At 40.1% G+C, this 19,627-nt stretch overlaps 1 non-coding gene across 1 annotated transcript; it reads right to left on the reverse strand.

Moving 5' to 3' along the window:
* Nucleotides 1-3,863: 3,863 nt before the first annotated feature.
* Nucleotides 3,864-3,970, reverse strand: LOC128590958 (U6 spliceosomal RNA). Its single transcript, XR_008381417.1, has one exon. It is a non-coding gene; the product is annotated as a U6 spliceosomal RNA (small nuclear RNA).
* Between the last annotated feature and the right edge of the window lie 15,657 nt (nt 3,971-19,627).

The following is a 19,627-nucleotide window of genomic DNA, read 5'->3' on the forward strand; positions in this document are numbered from 1 at the left end:
ACTTAATATTTCTACTTTCATTTTCATTTTCACCACCTTTATCTTCATGGAGGCTCACCTGGACTTGCTGTGGACTTTTGCTTTGGAGGCATGGTCATAAGGATAAACACAGACTCACAAAATTGAACAAAAAATTAAGATGAAACCGGCACTGTTCGTAGGTAGTAGGAACCATGAGACTAACCCAGGACTCCGCACCAAGGAACAGCTTCAGTCTGTGTGGGTTTGTTCACTTGAGCAAAAGAAACTAGTTCCCAAATTATTAATTTAATTACTTAATTATAAATTATCCTTATAGGGAGCCTTGGGAGCCCATTTGTAAGTAGGGAATGCTATAAGTCAGGCCTTCCATAACCCAGAGACTGCCTGGACTTTTGCAAATATTTGAAAAATTACATACTTGAACATTTTTTGAACAGTGTGCAAAGAAAAGGTAGAGGCAATGGCTTCCCAGTATTTTCTGCATACTTCATCATCTGTGAAAGCCAGTCAGAACAATACGGGACTAGTTGTTACAGATAGCTGGAATTCTCTAGCTCCACAACTATCACATCTAATTATATAGCATATTACATTTTTTTGAATTCAGATGTGAGGAGCGAATTAACCAGACTTCCCATTATCAGCAGCCTACGTAGGCTTCTCACTCACTGGTGGTGCACTTGTTCTGGGTCATTCCTCTGCAGAGGCAGCCCTTCCTCACATGCTCACATGTAAGTCTATGTGTTCTTTGTTTTTTATATAATTATAAGGTCTTCTTTTTTTCTTCTTTTTTTTTTAACAATAAAATATATTCCTGTAGTTTAATAATTGTCTCTTTTTCTGTCCTTTGGCTACATAATGAACCGGGTGTGGGGGGGGGGGGTTTGTTCTTGTTTTTTTTTTTTTTTATTAAATCATAGCTGTGTACATTAATGTGATCATGGGGCACCATACACTAGTTTCATAGACTGTTTGACACATTTTCATCACACTGGTTAACATAGCCTTCCTGGCATTTTCTTAGTTATTGTGCTAAGACATTTACATTTCACATTTACTAAGTTTCACATATACCCTTGTAAGATGCACTGCAGGTGTAATCCCACCAATCCCCCTCCCTCTGCCCACCTCCCTCCTCCCTCCCCTCCCTTTCCCCCTTCACCCTATTCTTAGGTTGTAACTGGGTTATAGCTTTCATGTGAAAGCCATAAATTAGTTTCATAGTAGGGCTGAGTACATTGGATACTTTTTCTTCCATTCTTGGGATACTTTACTAAGAAGAATATGTTCCAGCTCCATATAAATATGAAAGAGGTAAAGTCTCCATCTTTATTTAAGACTGCATAATATTCCATGGTGTACATATACCACAATTTATTAATCCATTCATGGATCGATGGGCACTTGGGCTTTTTCCATGACTTAGCAATTATGAATAGGGCTGCAATAAACATCAATAAAAATAGATCTGCCATTCAATCCTATAATTCCTCTACTAGGCATATACCCAGAAGACCAAAAATCACATCACAACAAAGATATTTGTACCAGAATGTTTATTGCAGCCCTATTCATAATTGCTAAGTCTTCTTTTTTTAAATTTCAGATAAATGTGAGGGTATAAACAACTAGGTTACAATGTTTGCATTTGTTATGTAGAGTCCATCTCTTAGTTGTGTCCTATACCCAAGAGGTGTGCCATACACCCTTACATTGTGCCCATTAAGTGGGAGCACACCCATCCACCTCCTTCTCCCTCCCCTCCCAACTTGAATTGAATTGACTTCTCCTGTGTGGGAATATATTAGATCATCTACTGGCTTCATATTAGTAATGGGCACAATAGATACTTGCTTTTCCATTCTTATGATACTTTACTAAGAAGAATGTGTTTCACCACCATCCAGGTTAATACAAAAGATGTAAAGTCTCCATCTTTGTTTTTGGCTGAATAGTATTCCATGGTATACATATACCACAGCTTGTTAATCCATTCCTGCGTTGATGGGCATTTAGGTTGTTTCCACATGTTGATGATTGTAAATTGAGCTGCAATAAACAGTCTAGTGAAAATATCCTTATGATAAAATGACTTTTTTTCTTCTGGGTAGACCCCTAGAAATGGGATTGCAGGATCAAATGGGAGGCCTAATTTGAGTTATTTGAGGATTCTCCATACTTCTCTCTCTCTCTCTCTCTCTCTTTTTTTTTTTTTGAGACAGAGTCTCACTATGTTGCCCTCAGTAGAGTGCTGTGCAGTCACAGCTCACAGCAACCTCAAACTCTTGGGCTTAAGTGATTCTCTTGCCTGAGCTTCCCAAGTAACTGTGACTATAGGCACTCGCCATAATGCCCAGCTATTTTTTGGTTGCAATTGTCATTGTCATTTAGCGGGCCCAGTCTGGGCTCAAACCCTCCAGCCTTGGTGTATGTGGCTGGCACCCTACTCACTGAGCTACAGACACTGAGCCAGGATTCTCCATACTTCTTTCCAAAGGGGCTATATTAGTTTGCAGTCCCACCAACAGTGCAAAAGTGTTCCCTTCTCTCCATATCCATATCAGCATCTGCAACATAGGGACTTTTTGATGTGGGTAATCTTACTAGGGTTAGGTAACATCTCAGGGTGATTTTGATTTGCATTTCTCTGATAATTAGGGACCCTGAGCATTTTTTAATGTTTTTTAGCCACTTGTCTGTCTTCCTTGGAGAAGGTTCTGTTCATGTCTCTTGCCCAGTGATAAATGGAATTGTTTATGTTGTTGTTGTTGTTGTTGTTGTTGTTGTTGATTAATTTGAGTTCTCTATAGATCCTAGTTATCAAGCCTTTGTTGGATATGTAATATTCATATATCTTTTCCCATTCTGAAGGTTGTCTATTTGCTTTGATTGTTTCATCCTTCGTTGTGCAGAAGCTTTTCAGCTTAAATTTAGTCCCATTTGTTTAGTTTTGTTGTTGTTATGCTTGCTACTAAAGTCTTCATAAAATCTTTCCCCAGGCCAACACCATCAGGAGATTTTCCCACACTTTCTTCTAGGATTTTTATCATTTCATGGCTTAGATTTAAATCTTTTATCAAGCTTGAGTCAATTTTTGTAAGTGGTGAAAGGTGCAGGTCTAGTTTCAGTCTTTTATATGTGATTATCCAGTTCTCCCAGTACCATTCGTTGAACAGGGATGCTTTTTCCCAGTGTATGCTTTTGTTGGATTTAATCAAAGATAAGCCAGCAATAAGAGACTGGTTTCATCTCTTAGTTTTCTGTTCAGTTCCATGTATCTATGTCTCTATTTTTTTGCCAATCCCCAACTTGTAAGGCTGATAATACCATACAAATTATCAAAATATATAAGCTATCCCCAACTTACAATGCTTATAATACCATGCTGTTTTGATCACGATGGACTTGTAATATAACTTGAAGTCTGGTAGAATGATGCCTCTGGCTTTGTTTTTAATTACTAAGAATTGCTTGGCTATACTGGTTTTTTTTTCTGGTTCCATACAAAATTAAGAATTATTTTTTCCAGATTTTCAAAGTATGATTTTGGTACTTTAATGGGGATTACATTGGCTCTTATTGGCATATACAAAGGCTAGTGATTTGTGGACATTAATTTTATACCCTAAGACTTTACCATTTTTCTTGATCACTTCCAGGAGTCTTATGGTTGAGCTGGGGTTTTCTAAGTATAAGATCACATTAGCAAAGAGCAGAAGTTTGATCTCCTCTGCCCCTATTTGGATGCCCTTAATATCCTTCTCTTGCCTGACTGCTTTGGCTACGACTTCTATCACTATGTTGAATGGTAATGGCAATAGAGGACATCCTTGTCTGGTTCCAGATCTAAGTGGAAAAGCTTTCAGTTTTACTCCATTCAGAAGAACATGGAACACTTCATGAATTTGGAAGTCATCCTTGCTCAGGGGCCATGCTAATCTTCTCTGTATCATTCCAATTTTAGTGTATGTGGTGCTGAAGCAACCACAGTTTATTTGTTCTTGAACAATACAGATTTTATTTACATAATTTGTTACAAATGCACTCTGTCTTAAAAAATCAAACTGGATTATTGTGGACTAGATTTTTATTTTTAAAGTCACCAATTACTAAGAAAGATATGTTCTATTCGTATGGATTAAATCACAAAGAAATGGCAACAGATTTATATGACATATAACAATTCAGGATAGGAAAATGTATATTAGTGGCTGAAATTTTATCATCATATGGTTTTTTTCACTAACAGTGATGACAAAATAACTATTCATTATAATTTTTCCAAGCTCTACCAAAAATGTACAACCTGATCTGCTTTTATGGAACTTCAACCAAATACTTTTCCTTAAGCCACCAAAGCCAAACTAAACTAAATAAAAATGCAGTGAAACCTTTTGCGTTTTCAATTTCCTCTGCTTTGCCCCTAGGAAAGTATCATCTGACACCTTACAAACTCATTAGTCCATATATGCTGTTAGTGCAGCTGTCAGTTACAAGCTACTTACATGGGAATTATCATCACATATGCAGTCTCTAACTTTCAAATGAAGTGGCACATACCCAGCAGACGTTTCGTAAGTATGTGGGAAGAGAACGCTATGAGAAAACACTAATATTAAAGAATATATAATTCTAGGCCATCACTGAGAATTAGAAAAACTTGGTTTTCAAGGATTCCTATATAAAGAAGATAGAAAATAGAATTAACAACAATTATACATTAATGTCCAAGGTGGCTTACTGAACATCATCAGTGATTTTTTGTTGTCGTTGCTTACCGTATGAATAAATCTTTCTTTTTAGACCATATTAGCTTTGTCCAGAAATGTTTACTGGTGCATAATATTCCATGTAAGCACTCCAATCTATACAAATAACCACCATACTGAAATGGGCATAAATGTATTTATGATCTATGCACAAAAGACTTAATAAAAAAAATAAAATTAGAAATGTTTACTGGGGAATATTAGTGCATTATAGCAAAAGGACAAGACTTCATTTTTGTCTAACTCAATGAAATATACCTCCTCCTTTTCTTTTAATTCTTATGAAAAAGTTAATTTTGTTTTAAGTGTTTTTTAATTACTGCTTCTTTTCCAGAAACTAAGCATTGTCTAGGTTAGGAGACAGATGGACCATATAAATTGCCAAAATATATAAGCTATCCCCAACCTATGAATGGAATGCATTTTCAAAGTTTCTTAATGAGTTAGGTGTTGAAAAGTTGGAGTATACATGTTTTTTCCCCATAAAGATATGTTACATCGAATGCTTACTTTTCTGTACCCTGTTAACACTGATAAAATTGTTTTCATAGATGATTTTTCTCAAAGTATAGTTCAAAACCTCTGAGAACCACTAAGACACTCTCAAGGGGGTCCTTATGGTCAAAACTATTTTCATGATCATCCTGAAATGTTATTTATATTTTCACTGCATTGACATTTGCACTGACAGTCCAAAAGCAAAGGTGGGTAAAACCACTAATTCCTTGGCCAAAATCAATGCAATGGCACTGTGCTAGTCACCTTCAAATATTTCCCCACTGCTCACTCACATTAAAACAAAAGCCAGTTTCACTTAAAATTTTTGATAGTTGGCTTGGACCCTGTAGCTCAGGCAGATAGGGTGCCAGCCACATACACCAAAGCCGGCAGGTTAAAATTCAACCTGGGCCAAAAAATAGCTGGGTGTTGTGGTAGGCGCCTGTTGTCCCAGCTGCTTGGGAGGCTGGGGAAGAGAATCACTTTGACCCAGGAGTTTGAGGTTGCTGTGAGCTGTGACACCATGGCACTCTACCCAGGGCAACAGCTTGAGACTATATCTCAAAAAAACAAAAACAAAAAATTCCATAGTGAAGCATAAACATTATTAATTTTTTTTAAAGCACAACTATGAATATACATCATTTAAATATTCTGTGTAACAAAATGGGAAGTATACATACAGCACTTATGCTATATACCTAAACACAATAGTTGTCTATAGAAAAAAAAAATGTGTGGGAGGAATGAGAGCAAGATGGCAGCCGAGTAACAGCTTCCCTACAACTGGGCACCATGAGTCTGTGAAGATAAGACTCTAGGCATCTCTGGCTGGTGGGATCTGCCTATAATCATCACTTTGAGGATACAGGGAGTCAGCGAGAGACTTCTGGACCCCAAGAAGAGGACAAAAACAGTGGAAAACTGGCAAGTGCTTGCATGTGTTCAATCAGTCTAATCCTGCCGGCAGTTGTAAGTATAGCAGCAGTGAGACTGCTAACCAGAAAAGCCTTACCTTTGAACTGTTTTGCTGTTTTTGGACTTGGTACTCAGTTGAACTGCCTTGGGGAGAGCTTGAGCAGGAGTGCAGAAAACTTTGGGCATAATCTAGGGCCCCAGACTGAGCCGCTGAGCAGGACGGAGCTAATGGTGTTTGGCTATGGGCTGCAGGGAGCCATTGTGAGAGAACGGCCCCAGCAAGCTCCACCCTCAGGGTCACAGAGCAAGGATTGGGCAGGAGCTGGTAAGCTAGTGACTGAGCAGCCTAAAGGTGGGGACTGAGCCGCCTTACAGCCTAAACCCTCAGGGGCAGAGTGAGACCGGTTTTGGAACACTGGGTAAGTGTATAGCCACTTCAGCAGTGATCCCGGTGACAATCACTTTCCTGAGAAAGCTTCTGCTTAGCCAAGTTTAGAAGTTTAAAGTGCCTTTTAAGAGGTCTGAAGAGAGATTTAGGGTCTCCACCCCATGGGGTTTGAGAAATCAGGGTAGGCCTCCAGTGTATCAGCATTGTGATTAACATTTCATACCCCAGAAGACCACCTGTTGCCCAGACAATATTCAACAAGATATATATACTGCTTTGTTTTTGGTTGTCGTTGTTGTTGTTGTTGTTTTTGCTTGTTTGTTAGTTTTTTCTTTGTTTTGTTTTTATTGTTGTTTTGTTTTTTTTTGTTTTTTTTTTATTGTTGGGGATTCATTGAGGGTACAATAAGTCAGTTACACTGATTGCAATTGTTAGGTAAAGTCCCTCTTGCAATCATGTCTTGCCCCCATAAAGTGTGACACACACTAAGGCCCCACCCTCCTCCCTCCATCCCTCTTTCTGCTTCCCCCCCCCATAAACTTAATTGTCATTAATTGTCCTCATATCAAGATTGAGTACATAGGATTCATGCTTCTCCATTCTTGTGATGCTTTACTAAGAATAATGTCTTCCACTTCCATCCAGGTTAATACGAAGGATGTAAAGTCTCCATTTTTTTTAATAGCTGAATAGTATTCCATGGTATACATATACCACAGCTTGTTAATCCATTCCTGGGTTGGTGGGCATTTAGGCTGTTTCCACATTTTGGCAATGGTAAATTGAGCTGCCATAAACAGTCTAGTACAAGTGTCCTTATGATAAAAGGATTTTTTTCCTTCTGGGTAGATGCCCAGTAATGGGATTGCAGGATCGAATGGGAGGTCTAGGTTGAGTGCTTTGAGGTTTCTCCATACTTCCTTCCAGAAAGGTTGTACTAGTTTGCAGTCCCACCAGCAGTGTAAAAGTGTTCCCTTCTCTCCACATCCACGCCAGCATCTGCAGTTTTGAGATTTTGTGATGTGGGCCATTCTCACTGGGGTTAGATGATATCTGAGGGTTGTTTTGATTTGCATTTCTCTAATATATAGAGATGATGAACATTTTTTCATATGTTTGTTAGCCATTCGTCTGTCATCTTTAGAGAAAGTTCTATTCATGTCTCTTGCCCATTGATATAAGGGATTGTTGGCTTTTTTCATGTGGATTAATTTGAGTTCTCTATAGATCCTGGTTATCAAGCTTTTGTCTGATTGAAAATATGCAAATATCCTTTCCCATTGTGTAGGTTGTCTCTTTGCTTTGGTTATTGTGTCCTTAGCTGTACAGAAGCTTTTCAGTTTAATGAAGTCCCATTTGTTTATTTTTGATGTTGTTGCAATTGCCATGGCAGTCTTCTTCATGAAGTCTTCCCCCAGGCCAATATCTTCCAGTGTTTTTCCTATGCTTTCTTTGAGGATTTTTATTGTTTCATGCCTTAAATTTAAGTCCTTTATCCATCTTGAATCAATTTTTGTGAGTGGGGAAAGGTGTGGGTCCAGTTTCAGTCTTTTACATGTAGACATCCAGTTCTCCCAACACCATTTATTGAATAGGGAGTCTTTCCCCCAAGGTAAGTTCTTGTTTGGTTTATCAAAGATTAGGTGGTTGTAAGATGTTAGTTTCATTTCTTGGTGTTCAATTCGATTCCAAGTGTCTATGTCTCTGTTTTTGTGCCAGTACCATGCTGTCTTGACCACTATGGCTTTGTAGTACAGACTAAAATCTGGTATGCTGACGCCCTCAGCTTTATTTTTGTTACTAAGAACTGCCTTAGCTATACGGGGTTTTTTCCGGTTCCATACAAAACGCAGAATCATTTTTTCCAAATCTTGAAAGTACGATGTAGGTACTTTGATAGGAATGGCATTGAATAGGTAGATAGCTTTGGGAAGTATAGACATTTTAACAATGTTGATTCTTCCCATCCATGAGCATGGTATGTTCTTCCATTTGTTAATATCCTCTGCTATTTCCTTTCTGAGGATTTCATAGTTTTCTTTATAGAGGTCCTTCACCTCCTTCGTTAGGTATATTCCTAGGTATTTCATTTTCTTTGAAACTATGGTGAAGGGAGTTGTGTCCTTAATTAGCTTCTCATCTTGACTGTTATTGGTGTATACAAAGGCTACTGACTTGTGGACATTGATTTTATATCCTGAAACATTACTGTATTTTTTGATGACTTCTAGGAGTCTTGTGGTTGAGTCTTTGGGGTTCTCTAAGTATAAGATCATGTCGTCAGCAAAGAGGGAGAGTTTGACCTCCTCTGCTCCCATTGGATTCCCTTTATTTCCTTGTCTTGCCTAATTGTATTGGCTAGAACTTCCAGCACTACGTTGAATAGTAAAGGTGACAGAGGACAACCTTGTCTGGTTCCAGTTCTAAGAGGAAAAGCTTTCAGTTTTACTCCATTCAGTAAAATATTGGCTGTGGGTTTGTCATAGATAGCTTCAATCAGTTTTAGAAATGTGCCACCTATGCCTATACTCTTCAGAGTTCTAATTAGAAAAGGATGCTGGATTTTATCAAATGCTTTTTCTGCATCTATTGAGAGGATCATGTGATCTTTATTTTTGCCTCTGTTAATATGGTGGATAACGTTTATAGACTTGCGTATGTTAAACCAGCCTTGCATCCCTGGGATGAAGCCTACTTGATCATGATGAATGACTTTTTTGATGATAAGCTGTAATCTATTGGCTAGGATTTTGTTGAGAATTTTTGCGTCTATGTTCATGAGTGAGATTGGTCTGAAATTCTCCTTTTTGTTTGGGTCTTTTCCTGGTTTTGGTATCAGGGTGATGTTTGCTTCATAGAATGTGTTGGGGAAGATTCCTTCTTCCTCAGTTTTTTGGAATAATTTCTGCAGTACAGGAATAAGCTCTTCCTTGAAGGTTTGATAGAATTCTGGTGTGAAGCCATCTGGACCAGGGCATTTTTTAGTTGGAAGCTTTTTTATTGTTTCTTTGATCTCAGTGCTTGAAATTGGTCTGTTCAGGAGGTCTATTTCTTCTTGGCTAAGTCTAGGGAGAGGGTGTGATTCCAAATATTGATCCATTTCCTTCACATTGTCAAATTTCTGGGCATAGAGTTTCTGGTAGTATTCAGAGATGATCTCTTGTATCTCTGTGGGATCAGTTGTTATTTCCCCTTTATCGTTTCTGATTGAGGTTATTAGAGATTTTACTTTTCTATTTCTAGTTAGTCTGGCTAATGGTTTATCTATTTTATTTATTTTTTCAAAAAACCAACTCCTTGTTTCATTAATTTTCTGAATGATTCTTTTGTTTTCAATTTCATTGATCTCTGATTTGATTTTGGATATTTCTTTTCTTCTACTGAGTTTAGGCTTAGATTGTTCTTCTTTTTCCAATTCCATAACATCTCTTGTGAGATTGTTGATGTGCTCTCTTTCTGTTTTTCGAATGTAGGCATCTAAAGCGATGAATTTTCCTCTCAAAACTGCTTTTGCAGTATCCCACAGGTTTTGGTAGCTTGTGTCTTCATTGTTGTTATGCTCAAGGAAGTTAATGATTTCCTGTTTTATTTCTTCCTTCACCCATCTGTTATTCAACAGAAGATTGTTTAATTTCCATGCCTTTGGGTGGGCTTGAGCATTTTTGTTAGAGTTGAGTTCCACCTTTAGTGCCTTATGGTCTGAAAAGATACAAGGTAAAATTTCAATTCTTCTGATTCTGTTGATATTTGTTTTGTGTCCCAGGATATGATCAATTTTGGAGAATGTTCCATGGGGTGATGAGAAGAATGTATATTCTTTATCTTTGGGGTGGAGTGTTCTATATGCATCTATCAAGCATAGTTGTTCTAGGGTCTCATTTAAATCTCTTACATCTTTGTTTAATTTCTGTTTAGAGGATCTGTCCAGCTCTGTAAGAGGTGTGTTAAAGTCCCCTGTTATGATGGTATTATCAGATATCATATTGCTCAGACTGAGTAAGGTCTGCTTCAGGAATCTGGGAGCATTTAAATTGGGTGCATAAATATTTAGAATTGAAATGTCTTCTTGTTGTAGTTTTCCCTTGACCAATATAAAGTGAGCATCTTTGTCTTTTTTGACTTTAGTTGCTTTAAATCCACATGTATCTGAAAATAAGATTGCAACTCCTCTTTTCTTCTGAATTCCGTTTGCCTGAAAAATTGTCTTCCAACCCTTGACTCGGAGCTTTAATTTGTCTTTTGAGGCCAGGTGTGTTTCTTGCAGACAGCAAATGGATGGCTTGTGTTTTTTAATCCAGTCAGCCAATCTATGTCTCTTCAGTGGGGAATTCAAGCCATTAACATTTATGGAGATAATTGATAAGTGTGGTAGTATTCTATTCGTCTTATTTGGTGAGAGTCCATTGCTTAATTTTATCTTTTGCATCAGTGTGGAGGTTAGGTTTTGTCCTTTGATTTCTGAGTTCTTACTTTGCTGCTGATCCATTGTGGTGGTCAGTGTGCAGAACAGGTCGAAGTATTTCCTGTAGAGCTGGTCTTGTTGTGGCGAATTTCCTCAATGTTTGTATATCCGTAAATGATTTGATTTCTCCGTCAATTCTGAAGCTTAGCTTAGCAGGGTACAGAATTCTGGGCTGAAAATTGTTCTGTTTAAGTAGATTAAAGGTAGATGACCATTGTCTTCTTGCTTGGAAAGTTTTATTAGAGAAGTCTGCGGTAACTCTGATGGATTTGCCCCTGTAGGTCAACTGGCGCTTACTCCTGGCAGCTTGCAGAATCTTTTCTTTTGTCTTGACTTTGGACAGGTTCATCACAATGTGTCTTGGAGAAGCTCGGTTAGAGTTGAGGCGACCTGGGGTCCGATATCCCTCTGAAAGCAGTGTGTCAGACTCTTTGGTGATGTTTGGGAAATTTTCTTTTATAATATTCTCTAGTATGGCTTCCATTCCTCTGGGGCATTCTTCTTCCCCTTCTGGAATTCCTATAACTCGTATGTTGGAACGCTTCATAAAGTCCCATAATTCTGACAGTGAACATTCTGCTTTCTCTCTCTTCTTTTCTGCCTCTTTTACTGTCTGAGTTATCTCAAGAACTTTGTCTTCTACCTCTGAAATTCTTTCTTCTGCATGGTCTAACCTGTTGCTGATACTTTCCATTGTATCTTTAAGTTCCCTAATTGACTGTTTCAGTTCCTTCAGGTCTGCTATATCCTTTTTATATTCTTCATATCATTCATCTCTTATTTGATTCTGTTTTTGGATTTCCTTTTGCTTATTTTCCACTTTATTAGCAATTTCCTTCATTGTTTCCATCATTTCTTTCATTGTTTTCAACATGTGTATTCTAAATTCCCTTTCTGTCATTCCTAACATTTCTATACTGGTGGAATCATCTGCAGTAGCTACCTCATGGTCCCTTGGTGGGGTTGTTCTAGACTGGTTCTTCATGTTGCCTGGAGTTTTCTGCTGATTCTTCCTCATGAGTGATTTCTTTTATCTGTTTCCTTGCCCTAATTTTCCTTTCACTTCCTCTTGCTCTTTAAGTTCTTATGCCTGTGGACTAAGGGTTATAGGACCAGAAGGGTGAGAAGGTTGAAGAGCAAAAAAAGGGGATGAAAGAAAGGAGGACCGAGTGATAAGAAAAAAAGAAAGATAGAGAAAGGAGAGGGGGTGGGTATAAGGAATATTGACAAAAAGAAGAGAGGCACAGAAAGAGGGAGACAGGGCAATATAGGTGTACAGTAGGGTACTTTGACACAACCTTAAAAAAAACCCACCTTCTGGGGGTGCCCAGTTGCGTGATTCCCTTGAGGTCAGCAGCTCTTTGCTAACCTGATCAGACACAGTACCCCACCTCCACCAAGTAGAGAGGAAAGACAAAAATGCTATAAATCAAACCAAAAGAAGCAAACAGAAAACTTTATGGGGATAAAATTGGGTGAAAAACCAAATTATATCGGTAGAAACACTAACAAAAATGAAGTTGAAGTTATTAAAAAAGGCAGCAATGGGAAATTATAATTAAACTAGGAAAATTGAGAAAGAAAAAGGGATCTGTGTGGAAAAGATTGAAATTAAAAAAACAAAAGAACATCAGCAACGTCAAAATAAACAAACAAAAAAAACAACCAAACCAAAAAAAAAAAGAAGAAAAAAATACACAACCAAAAACAAAGCAGTTTGTATATGTTATTGAATATTGTCTTGGCAACACGTGGTCTTCTGGGGTATGAGATGTTAGTCACAGTTCTGATACCACTGGAGGCTGCTGATTTCTCAAACCCCAGCAGGTAGACACCCTAAATCTCTCTTCAGCCTACTTAAAAGGCACTTTGAACTTGTAAACTTGCTGAGCAGAAGCTTTCCCAGCTTTCTCGCTGGAATCGCTGCTGAAGTGGCTATGCACTTACTCAGTGTGCCAAAACCGATCTCACTCTGCCCCTGAGGGTTAGGGCTGCAAGGCGGCTCAGACCCCACCCTTAGGCTACTTGGTTGCTGGGTTACCAGCTCCCACCCGTTTCTAGCTCTGCGACCCTGAGGGCAGAGCTTGCCGGGGCAGATCACTGACAATGGATCCGTGTGACCCACCACCAAACACTGTCAGCTCCGTCTGGCTCAGCGGCTCAGACTGGGGCCCTAGACAACGGCCAAAGTTCTCCGCACTCCCGCTCAGGCCTTCCCCAAGGCAGTTCAACTCAGTGCCAAGTCCAAGGACATCAAAACAGTTCACAGGTAAGGCCTTTCTGGTTTGCAGTCTCGCTGCTACTGAACTTACAGTTGTGGGCGGGTTTAGACGGATTGAACACACGCGACCACTTGCCAGCTTTCCACTGTTTTAGTCCTCCTCTTGGGGTCCAGAAGTCTCTCGCTGACTCCCTGTATTTTCATAGGAGTGATGATAGGCAGTTCCCACCAGCCAGAGATGCCTGGAGTCCTATCTCCCCAGACTCACGGTGCCCAGATGCAAGGAAGCTGTTACTCGGCTGCCATCTTGCTCCGCCTCCTGATAAGTATTTCTGTTGTTTTGTTTTTTAATTTCAATCTTTTCCATACAGATTTTTTCTTTTCTTTTTTTTCTTTCTTTTCTTTCTCAATTATTCTAGTTTAAATGCAATTTCCCATTGCTGCCTTTTTCAATAATTAGAACTTCATTTTTGCTAGTGCATCTACCCCTATTAGATGGGAAATTGTCACCCAATTTTATCCCGTAAAGTTTTCTGTTTGCTTGTTTTGGTTTGATTTATAGCATTTTTGCCTTTCCTCTATACTTGGTGGAGGTGGGTACTGTATCCAATCAGGTTAGCAAAGAGCTGCTGACCTCAAGGGAACCACCTTACCAGGCACCTCCTGAGGTTAGGGCTTTTTTAAGATTGTGTCAAAGTACCCTACTGTACACAAATATTGCTCTGTCTCCCTCTTTCTGTGCCTATCTTTTTTCTCAATATTCCCTTTACACACACCCTCTCCTTTCTCTATTTTCTTTTTCTTCTTTCTTTTTCTTTCTTTTATCCCTTCTTGCTCTTCAACCTTCTCATCCTTCTGGTCCTGTACCAAAAGGACTCATCAAAACCTTAGTCCACCAGCACAGGAACTTAAACAGCAAGAGGAAGTGAAAGAAAAATCAGGGCAAGGAAACGGATAAAAGAAATCACTCATGAGGAAGAATCAGCAGAAAACTCCTGGCAACATGAAGAAAAGTCCAGAGCAACTCCTCCAAGAGACCATGAGGTAGCTACTGAAGAGGATTCTACCTATAAAGAAATGTTAGGAATGAAAGAAAGGGAATTTAGAATACACATGACGAAAACAATGAAGGAAATGATGGAAACAATGAAGGAAACTGCTAATAAAGTGGAAAATAACCAAAAGGAAATCCAAAAACAGAATCAAATAAGAGATGAATGATATGAAGGATATAGAAAGGATATAGCGGAGCTGAAGGAACTGAAGCAGTCAATTAGAGAACTTAAAGATTCAATGGAAAGTATCAGCAACAAGATAGACCATGCAGAAGAAAGAATCTCAGAGGTAGAAGACAAAGTTCTTGAGATAACTCAGATAGTTAAAGAGGCAGAAAAGAAGAGAGAGAGAGCAGAACATTCACTGTCAGAATTATGGGACTTTATAAAGCATTCCAACATATGAGTTATAGGGATCCCAGAAGGGGAAGAAGAATACCCCAGAGGAATGGAAGCCATACTAGAAAATATTATAAATGAAAATGTCCCAAATATCACCAAAGATTCTGACACACTACTTTCAGAGGGATAATGGACCCCAGGTCACCTCAACTCTAACCGAGCTTCTCCAAGACACATTGTGATGAATCTGTCCAAAGTCAAGACAAAAGAAAAGGTTCTGCAAGCTGCGAGGAGTAAGCACCAGTTGACACACAGGGGCAAATCCATCAGAGTGACCGCAGACTTCTCTAATGAAACTTTCCAAGCAAGAAGACGATGGTCATCTATCTTTAATAACTTAAACAGAACAATTTCCAGCCCAGAATTCTTAGCCTGCTAAGCTAAGCTTTAAAATAGATGGAGAAATCAAATCATTTAAGATATACAAACATTGAAGAAATTCGACACAACAAGACCAGCTGTACGGGAAATACTTCAACCTGTTTTACACACTGACCATCACAATGGATCAGTAGCAAAGTGAGAACTCAGAAATTAAAGGACAGAACCTAACCTCCACACTGATGAAAAAGATAAAACTAAGCAATGGACTCTCACAGAATAAGACAAATAGAATATTACCACACTTATCAATTATCTCAATAAATGTTAGTGGCTTGAATTCCACTAAAGAGACATAGATTGGCTGACTGTATTAAAAAACACAAGCCGGGGGGGGAGACAAGATGGCAGACTGAAGCCAGCTTTCCACAGAGGCTCCCATCCAGAAGGAGAGTTAAGGGACAAAAATTTAGTAAGTATCCTTGTGGATTTGAGCTGCACCAAGAGAGAAGGTTGAAGAACGCACACCAACACCACTGAGGCAAGCTGTGATCACAAGGACGCAAACAAAAGGTACAAAATCCATCACCAAGCAGACGGGAGTCCCCCTCCCCCATGAAACCGGCTCAAGAGCCCCACAATTAAATAAATGGGCAGAAATTAAAGGCCCTCCCACTACACTCCACGGGAGAGACCTTCTAAAAACTGGACCTACCTCCCCTACTAGGGTGCCATGGCATTCTCCTGCCAGGCATAAAACTGTATAAAACTTTAAATATCCTTTGCCAGCAACCCTGAACCCCCAACACTCCCCTTCCACTCACACTGAGGTCTGGAGGCCTGTCCCCCAGGAGTTCAGATTCTTGGGTGATTTATCAAGGGGAGTGGACAGTCCCTGAGCTGCAACTGGTCAGCGCTGACTCTGAGGCACACGAGTGAGGAGAGGGCACCCAGCTAAGGGGGAGTCAACGCCTCGGCGGCACTTCCCTGTGGTGCGGTGCAGCAGCCCTCCCCAGGAAACAATATGGCCAGACATAAAACTGAATGAAACTCTAGCTTCCCCACTGAGCTCCCAGCACTCCCTCCACTCTCACTTGGGGTCTGTGGGCCTGTCCCCCAGGAGTTCGGATCTTTGGGTGATTTCTCGAGGGGAGTGACCAGTGCAACTGGTCAGCGCTGACTCTGAGACACGCGAGTGAGGAGAGGGCACTCCGCTGAGGGGGAGTCAAGCCTTGGCGGCACTTCCCTGCAGCGTGGTGCAGCAGGGAAGCAGCCAGGCATAAAACTAAATAAAACTCTAGCTTCCCCGCTGAGCTCCCAGCACTCCCCCCCCCACTCTCACGCGGGGTCTGGGGGCCTGTCCCCCAAGAGTTCGGATCCTTGGGAGATCTCTCGACAGGTGTGGACAGAGCATAAACTGCGGCCGGTCAGTGCTGACTCTGGGGCATGAGACAGAGGAGAAAAGTGTCGGCTGGGTGCCCACACCAGAGCGGCAGTTCCTGGAGGCAAATCAACAGCTGTTTTTTCATTAACAGCAAAATGGCTCACTTCTGGATATTCTGAAGCCACACCCCCTGTCTCCCTGGGCAACAGGAGGAGGTCATCAGTGAGCAAAGGATTTGCCTGATGCTGCTCACAAACCCGGGAATCTTCCAGGGCAGGGCCAACTCAGAGAGGTAATCGGACACAAACCTCCAGCAGCAAAGTCGTTTGAACTCAGAACAGCCCGTCTTCTGCAGGCGATTTTAGCAGAAACAGAGACAGAATCCCACAAAGTTGTCTGTTCTGTTCTGTTAACAACATCAATCAGGGACGAGGCTAAGCCTGAGTGAACACCTCCCCCACCACCTGCATCAAGCACTCAAAGATGTCAGGGCCAACCTCCTCCTGCTAGATAGCAGCAGACTGCCGGGGCCTGGCAGACTTCCTTGCAATTCAGGCAGGTGCAAACTTCTGGAGTATCTGTTCACTACACGTAACTGGGTTAGCCATCTGCAGAGATACCAGTGACTGGGTCCGATGGAGGGGCAAAGTGGGGAAGGAGACATCAACCTTCCCAGACTGATCTATTTGCTAGGTGGCTCCTCCTGACTCCACGCAGCACTGGAGTAAGCCATATCAGAGGAGTCACCAGACCCCTATAATCCAGTTCCCAGAGACCTCTTGAATTCTCCCACCCGAGACAGGAACCAATTGAGACAATCGATCTGGACCTTTTGAACTGAACTAATAGACTGAGGACTTTTCAGGCGGTGCCCTGGGTATGTGGTTGTAGGAAGGTTTGATTTTCCTTTCCCAAATGGTGCCAGAGGTGAGTGGGTGGGGTGACTTAATTGCTGGTTTTTCCACACAGCTGAGACTTCAAGCCAGAGTAAACGTTACAATATAATCGAACAGAAACCAGCTGAAAACAAGACAGAACTACTTCGTCCCACCACACAAGACAGGGCCCCAGTTTATCAGGCCACAACACTGTACTATGAGCCCTTGATAAAGCCCTGGGGGGGGGGGAAAGGGGAGTAAAATAATCATGGGGCAGAATCAGCGGAAAAACTCTGGTAACAGGAATAACCAGAATAGATCAACCCCCCCCCCAAGAAAAGATACAGCAGATGTAATTATAATTCATAAACAATTGGCTGAGATGTCAGAAATCGAATTCAGAATTTGGATTGCAGACAAGATTAATAAAATGGAATTAGGAATTCGAGGAGCAATTCAAAAGTTGTCTCAAGAATTTAACGAATTTAAAGACAAAACAACCAAAGACTTAGACACACTGAAGCAAGAATTTACAGCCCTCAAAAATATGAAAAATACAGTAGAATCCCTCAGCAACAGAATGGAGCAAGCAGAAGAGGGATTTCTGACATTGAAGATAAAGTCTTCAAATGCTCCCAATCTCTCAAAAAGGAAGAGAAATGGAGAGCAAAAATGGATTATTCACTCAGAGAACTCTGGGATAATTCAAAGAAAAGCAATATACGAATAATTGGGATTTCTGAGAACCATGAAGTGGCCTCCATGGGCACAGAGGCCCTTCTGCATGAAATTATGAAAGAAAATTTTCCAGACATGCCTAGAGAATCTGAATTTCAGATAGCAGACAGCTTCAGAACCCCAGCACAATTTAACCCCAATAAGTCATCCACAGGCATATCATAATTAGCTTCACTAAAGTTAATATGAAAGAGAAGATTCTCAAAGCAACCCGGTGAAAGAAAACCATTACGTACAAAGGAAAGAATATTAGAATAACTGCAGATCTCTATGCTAAAACTTTTCAAGCCAGAAGAGGGTGGTCATCGACTGTTAACCTCCTAAAGCAAAATAACTTTCAACCCAGGATCTTGTATCCAGCTAAACTGAGTTTCATTTATGATGGAGAAATTAAATACTTCAATGACATTCATATGTTGAAAAAATTTGCCATAAGTAACCCAGCTCTTCAGGATATTCTCAGACCAATCCTCCACAATGACCAACCCAATCCTATACCACAAAAGTAAACTCACTCAGAAACTTCAGATCAAACTCCAAATTCCACACTGGCAAAAGGATTGAAAATGTCCACTGGACCTTTGAAAAACTCAATACCCAAAATTCCACCAGACCAATCAATACTCTCCATTAATGTGAACGGCTTAAACTGTCCTCTAAAGAGGCATAGGTTAGCTGACTGGATACAAAAACTCAAGCCAGATATTTGTTGCATACAAGAGTCACATCTTCACTTAAAACACAAACACAGACTCAGGGTGAAAGGATGGTCATCCATATTTCAGGCAAATGGTAATCAGAAAAAAGCAGGTGTTGCAATTTTATTTGCAGATACAGTAGGCTTCAAACCAACAAAAGTAAGGAAGGACAAGAATGGTCACTTCATATTTGTTAAGGGTAATACTCAATATGATGAGATCTCAATTATTAATATCTATGCACCCAACCAGAATGCAAATCAATTTATAAGAGAAACTCTAACAGACACGAGTAATTTGCTTTCCTCCAGCTCCATAATCATCAGAGATTTCAACACTCCTTTGGCAGTGTTGGATCTATCCTCCTGCAAGAAGCTGAGCAAAGAAATCATAGATTTAAACCTAACCAGCCAATATTTAGATTTAGCAGACATCTACAGAACATTTCATCCCAACAAAACTGAATACACATACTTCTCATCAGCCCACGGAACTTACTGCAAAATTGAAAACATTTTAGGTCACAAGTCTAACCTCAGTAAATTTAAAGCAATATAAATTATTCCTTGCATCTTCTCGGACAATCATTAAATAAAACTTAAACTGAGTAACAACAGGAATCTGCATACCCATACAAAAACATGGAAGTTCAATAACTTTATGCTGAATGATAGGTGGGTCAGAGATGAGATTAAGAAAGAAATCGCCAATTTTTTGGAACAAAATGACAATGAAGACACAAACTATCAGAACTTCTGGGACAAGGCAAAGGCAGTTCTAAGAGGGAAATTTATAGCACTGCAAGCCTTCCTCAAGAGAACAGAAACGGAGGAAGTTAACAACTTAACAGCACATCTCAAGCAACTGGAAAAAGAAGAACATTCCAACCCCAAACCCAGTAGAAGAAAAGAAA

The sequence above is a fragment of the Nycticebus coucang genome, chromosome 7 (assembly GCF_027406575.1).
Source record: "Nycticebus coucang isolate mNycCou1 chromosome 7, mNycCou1.pri, whole genome shotgun sequence".
In the NCBI taxonomy this organism is placed as follows: domain Eukaryota; kingdom Metazoa; phylum Chordata; class Mammalia; order Primates; family Lorisidae; genus Nycticebus; species Nycticebus coucang.